We start from the raw sequence: 6,000 nt of genomic DNA, 5'->3' as shown, positions 1-6,000 counted from the left end.
ATATATTTGAATGTGTATACTAGGTTGAAAATATATTTCTTATTGTGGATAATGGTCAAAAAAAGTTTGAAAGCCACTGGCTAAGGTATGGTGAATGAGGATGGAGATAGGAAGGAGGAGATAAAATTAGGATTGCTTTTAATAAACTTTTTATTTTGGAATAATTTTATATTTACAGAAAAATTGCAAAGATAAACAGTTTTCATATACCCATCATCCCATTTCCCTTGATTTTAACATCTTACATAAAACTATGGAACATTTGTCAAAACTAAGAGATAAACATTAGTATATTACTATTAAACTCTATACTTTATTCAGATTTTGCCAGTCTTTTCATTAATGCCCTTTTCCTGTTTCAGGATCCAATCCTTGATATCACCTTGCATTTAGAAGGTTTTGTTTTTAGTGAATTAAATCATACCTATAAAGAGTATATGTAGATCCACTCCCAAGCATGGGATTAATCACATTCACAATATTGCTGTACCCTCATCACCTCAGATTGCTAAACTTCCCCATGTCCCCAAACAGAAACCCTGCACCCATTATGCATTTAACTTCCCAATCCCTGTGTCCCCTACCTCTGGCGACTTGTACTCTAATTTCTGTCTCTGAGTTTGTATATTCTCTGGTATTTTCCTTTTAATTACTATGGTGCTTGAATTTAACATCCTATATCTATAACGTCATTTGCTCTGATGCCAACTTAACTTCAATAGTACACATAAACCAAGTTCTTATAAGCCTCTGTCCCCCCACCTTTAATTAGTTCTTGTCACAAATTACATGTTTATACATTATGAGTTCAAAATCATGATTTATCATTACTTTTTATACATTGCCGTTTAGATCCTGTGGGAAGTAAAAAGTGGAGTTAAAAAAAAAAGTATATTTAGAGTATAAGTTTGGTTTACAAGTGTGGCCTATTTTTCAATTTGTTTGTTTTGGAATACCGACTGGTGCCTGTCAAGTCTGCCACACAAATCTTCCCAAAGGCTTGTTAGAGATGTTAGAATTTAAGCCCTAATTTTGTTGTTAGTTGTCTCCTCCTTTTCTGAATTCAAAGTCTAGGTCAATTATAGTGACATTCATCAAGATATCGGATATAAGCAGAGAGAATAATTTCTTCTCTAATAAAATAATAAAGTGCAGCTGTGGAGGGATTAATGAATATCTGTAAGTAAGGCTCCCTGGATTTTAATTTTCAACTGGAAAAAGAATCTCAGGTTTTGATTCTTCTGTCATGTATTATAAATAGAACTAGCCATCACTTCGTGGTCCAGTTAATCTTCGTAACAATTCCGCGAGGCCGGCACTATTTTCCTCCTTTCGCAGAGGCTCGAGGTGAAACAATTTGCGCAAGCGTCCACAGAAAAGAGCCGAGGTAGCTACTCCTACCTATCCCACTGCACAGCGTCATTTCCTATCCCAGGGTTGGGTGCAAATGTTGGAAGCCGGGACTAAATCGTTCCCCTCGCCACAAACACCGGCAACTTCCGGCAGATTGCCCAAGGGCCTCAGGGCGCTTGCGCCACCCCGCCCCGTGACGTTACCACTCCGTCCCTCCCCTTTCAGGAACGCGTTGCCGCCGAGCGGGCTGGCGGCCATTTTGTGAATCGGCGAAGGAGGTGGTGGCTGCGTTGGGCTCCCGGGAAGCCGTTCGGGCTGGGGCTGACGGCCGCGGGGCGGAGGCGCTCGCGCGGGGGGTAACTCGGGTCTGGGTTCGGGTACCGCGCAGCTCTCCCCGGTAAGACTCCCGCAGCCCCGGAACGGGCGGGGCTGTGCGGGGCTCGAGCCGCCCCTTGGTGGCCCGGGGCGGGGCCTTCGGAGGCCTCCGAGCCCGCCGCAGCGAGAGCCCAACACAAAGGGTTCGGGCTGGGCTGCGGGGCACTTCGGGCGCCATTTACACTTCTGAGACCTCAGAGGCTGCCAGGAGGGCTCAAAAATGAGCATGAGCCTGCATACCGAATTGGGGACGTGGCAATAGCCCCAGTGTTCCAAGATGGGGAGGCGCCAGAGATGGGAGACCCAGCGGCTTGCCAACTAACGGGGACTGCAGTGAAAACACTTGTATCCCGAAATGGTTAAGATCTTTAATACCCCCAAATGGGGAAGAGGTTATAAATACACCTCTGTGCCCTGTGTGAGGAGATAAGTGTAGTGAGGATACTTCCTCCACCCGAGGTGGAAAAAAAAGTCCCCGTGGCCTACCAAGAAAAGGGAACTACCATCAGGACACACCTGTGGGAGGATGCAGTAGTCGGCCCTCCCTTGTGAGTCCCGGAAGGAAGTCTCAACTGCCCGCCTCCATGGCCTTAAGGTGGGAAGGTGTTGCTGGGAATTGCTTCCAAGGTCCATAGGCAATTTGAAGAGCAAGGAAATGGGGCTGAATATGCCCCCGAGGCTCAGAGGATTTCAGTGAGTTGTCAGTCCCTTTGGGCCCCAAGTAGGGAAGGGGCTACAGTGAGAAGGAGGTTGTCCAATCGGGTGTAGAGGGCGAGTGCTCTTGATGGAGGGTGAAGTGAGTTTTTCTGGTGAAGGCTCAGGGTACTAGTTTGCAGCCACTTGAAAGGGATGGGAAGGGCCTTTGAGGATCTACCCGTTAGTGATGGGAATGGACAGTAGTGCAGGAGGCTTAGCTGCGAGGTTGGGCTTCTTCTGTTTCTTCCGTGTGTGCTTTATAGTGAAAAATCACAGGGACTCCGGTGAGGGTTATTCAGGATTGTTCAGTGCTAAACACTGGGATGTATGTATTGAGAACTGCAGGCTCTGAAGGAGTGCTTTCTGGGCCCTAAAACTGACCTAATGTGAATTCCGGCAGTTGGCAGGAGCTATTTTGTATTATTCAGGATTAGGGTGATGCCAGGCAGTATCACCTACTGAAAAAAAATGAGATTGCATCTGAGGGTTTGTTGAAGGGAGATACTTGTAACTGGCTTATTTTTCTTTCTTGAATGGTTTGGTATAATTTTTGTAAAAAGTAGTATTAGCAACAGAATTGCTGGGACCTTATCTGTTTTATATTGTTAATGCATTTGCAGTTGGAAGAAATCCCACAAGTCTGGACATGTAGGGAAATCTTGTTTTGTTTTTTAATTGTAGAAATATAATACAAGACTGGTTGTGCTTGATTTTGAAATTTGGAGGTTAGGATAAAATGGAGGACTTCCAGATTTAATGGAAAGTAGTGTCTAGGCATTTTCCAAGAATATTAAAAGGGAATTGGGAAGAACTGACTTAGGTGGTTCAAATAATTTGACAGCAATTTAGATTTTGAAGAAGATGTAATGTTTGGCATGTTTATTTAAAAGGCTTTATGAGAATGTGCTTAGTGCTTATTGGGTAGTTCTTTGTTTTTTAATGAAACAGGGAATGTGTTTTTATATCACTTTTATTTGCTCGATTAAATTTTGATTGTTTTGTTTATGGATTGTATTGCATAATTTTAAATTTTCTTATGTTCATATCTGTTCGGTGAAAAACGTGAAGCTTGGGAAACCACTCTGGTAGTTACTTGGAGCATTTTGTTATGTGCGAATGCCAGTATATTGCGGGCTTATTTCACTTTCTTGACATGCCGAATGTTTTGACCACTGCATAATAAGAATTTGGGGATTGTTGGTACAATTTTTAGATGTGAAATTCGATTTTGTGGGCCAGTATGTTCCAGGTGCTGAAACCCAGTGACAATATTGATACTGTTTTTATTCCAGTTTGTAGAGAGCCACGTCATTCAGTTTAGATGAATATTTTCTTCTTAGAGGTTGTAGGAAGAAAAACTTTTAAGTGTCAATTGTTTTGATTGCACAGAAGATGCACTTAGATAACCTCCCTAAAATGCAGGGACTGCTCTCCATTTAATATTTCCTACCTAGTCCATATGTGCTTAATCAGTGTTTGTAGAATTTATGGATATTGTTATATGTTTTAGGCCAACTAAGCAGAAAAATAAATTTACCCTTTATAGTTTTATTATAGCTTACTCATACCACCTATATACCTTTTGGTTTGCATGTAAGAGTTTAAAGCCAACTCTTAAGTCTTAAAACCCAATAGTGAAAGTGAATGTGGTTGGCCAGGTTAGAAGTAATATTGTTGCTTTGAAGTTTAAATAAAGTAAGATAATGAGAATTTGGAGGGGGGAATTTGAAAAATAACTTAATATTTAAAGAGTTTTTGGCAGGAGGAATAAATGTCTTATTTAGAAATGCCTTTTGATTTGCTGCCTTTGAGTACTGTTAATGGGGAAATTGAGTCATGTATTATAAAAGGGCTGTATCTCCATCAGGGTCAGAAATATTGTCTCATTAAGATGATCCCACAATCTGAAATGTGATCCATTTGGGGATGGGGCAAAATCAAGGGAATGAAGCTGTGGTTGTTTTGTAATGCCTACCGTCATGTGATTATGCTGCTTATAGCCTTGTGCCCATTGTGATTGATTCTCTGTTGCTCATCTCTGAGGTGAACATTCGAGGAGTTACTGGGTTTTGTTTCTTTTGGATCTGAAGAACCTAGCTCTGCTGTACCCTGGTTCTTGTTGATTAAAGACTGATCTCTGAATAATGTTAAAATTCCCTTTACCAGAGGAAGTGTGGAAATGATCAATTTCTAGTTTGTGCCTTGACTTGTTGATAAAGAGGATTGTTGTCAGACGTTTTATTCTGAAATTCCAAGTTATTGGGATGGCTAGTAAATCAGAAAGTCTATCTTGTGTATATGCTACATTATTTAATTCATAGCCAATACTTGAATTTTTCTGGGAATCTGGTATTTGTAAACCTGAAGCAAAGCTGCTGTTAGGAGTAATTTCTAACACAAACTGGAAAATATACTAGATCTTTTGAAATATATCAGTGGATTTAATGCAAATCAGACACATTTTCTCTTTCCTTGCCCTTGTGCTGTATGTATAGGTAAAACATGTATTTAGATGTTTTGTTGCCTGGAATTATTTCAGTTTTATCCTTCTAAAATTCACCAAAACTTAAGGTGAGTGAATGGATTTTTTCTTTTTGGGATTCTGCATTCAGTTGCTAGCTGGCATTAAGTAGGTTCCCAGAAAACAGCTATACGTCTCTTAGCTTACTGTGCTCTTTACAAAGTGAGTTGCTGAAGACAAGAAAAATAATAAAAGTACTTAAGTTCTAGGTTTCTGTTTGTATTGCTGATTTGAGGGAAGCGGTTTGTCACCGAGGGTTATAAAGTCTGGATTATGGCCTTGACTTTAAGCATCTTTTTCCTTGATAAACAGTGGATATGGGGTTTTCCCTTTGCTGAAATAGAAAAGAGTCACAAATGTGTGTGTAGACTGATTTTGTACTTTAAATTGAACTCATAAAACTTAACCTAGGTATTTGCTAAATTCAACTGGGCCTTTCGTCCTTTGCTTGTGGAATAAAAAGTTTGCTCTTTGTTGGAATAATTTCTGATAACCCTGTAGAAATTTTTGAGAATAGACAAAGTGACTTTGGGCTTACTTGGCTAACCTGGAATTTGTTCTTCACTCCCTGGACAGTTAGTGCTTTCTTGGGTCTGGTAGGGAAGAGGCTGAGGAACCTGTTTTCCTTATCTTCCAGGGCACATGCCCTGGTCCTATAACATACCTTTTGAATTGGTCCCCAGTAGGGGATCAAATGTTTATCATGTGCTTAACAAGAAAATTACCTTGGATCTGTGGCTCAAAGAGCCAAACTTGTAAATTTAGAAATGAATATTTCAGTAATTCATGTTCTTCCTCACTGAGCATAGCCTTTACTTGAAATAAGGTTTTTTCTATTTCAGATTTCCACTTTCTGACCCATTGGATAAACTCCTAGAGATGACTTTTAAATTAAGAGGTTTTAGATTCTTTAAACTTAAATAGTGAGGATAAATTTGTAGAACATATAAAAAATACTATGCTTGGGGCATTTGAAAGCATTGTTTATGACATTTGCTTAGTTTTTGTGGCAAACAGTCACTCTTTACGAATTTGAGTTGTTGACTAGATTTTTA

At 40.3% G+C, this 6,000-nt stretch overlaps 1 protein-coding gene across 8 annotated transcripts in view; it reads left to right on the top strand.

The window, feature by feature from the left end:
* Positions 1-1,584: 1,584 nt before the first annotated feature.
* RBM12 (RNA binding motif protein 12) overlaps positions 1,585-6,000 on the top strand; it is a 35,211-nt gene continuing 30,795 nt past the window's right edge. For 2 of the 8 annotated variants that reach the window (XM_037810887.1, XM_037810884.1), the window contains exon 1: positions 1,585-1,750. The gene's annotated coding sequence lies outside the window, so the exon portion shown is untranslated. Of the gene's footprint in view, positions 1,751-2,398; positions 2,422-6,000 lie in introns of those variants that run through there. The other 6 variants (XM_037810889.1, XM_037810892.1, XM_037810891.1 and 3 more) reach the window with 6 other exon arrangements.

The sequence above is a fragment of the Choloepus didactylus genome, chromosome 19 (genome assembly GCF_015220235.1).
Source record: "Choloepus didactylus isolate mChoDid1 chromosome 19, mChoDid1.pri, whole genome shotgun sequence".
NCBI classification, from domain to species: domain Eukaryota; kingdom Metazoa; phylum Chordata; class Mammalia; order Pilosa; family Megalonychidae; genus Choloepus; species Choloepus didactylus.
The sequence above is the reverse complement of the archived record's forward strand: the minus strand, read 5'-3'. Positions and strand labels throughout refer to the sequence as shown.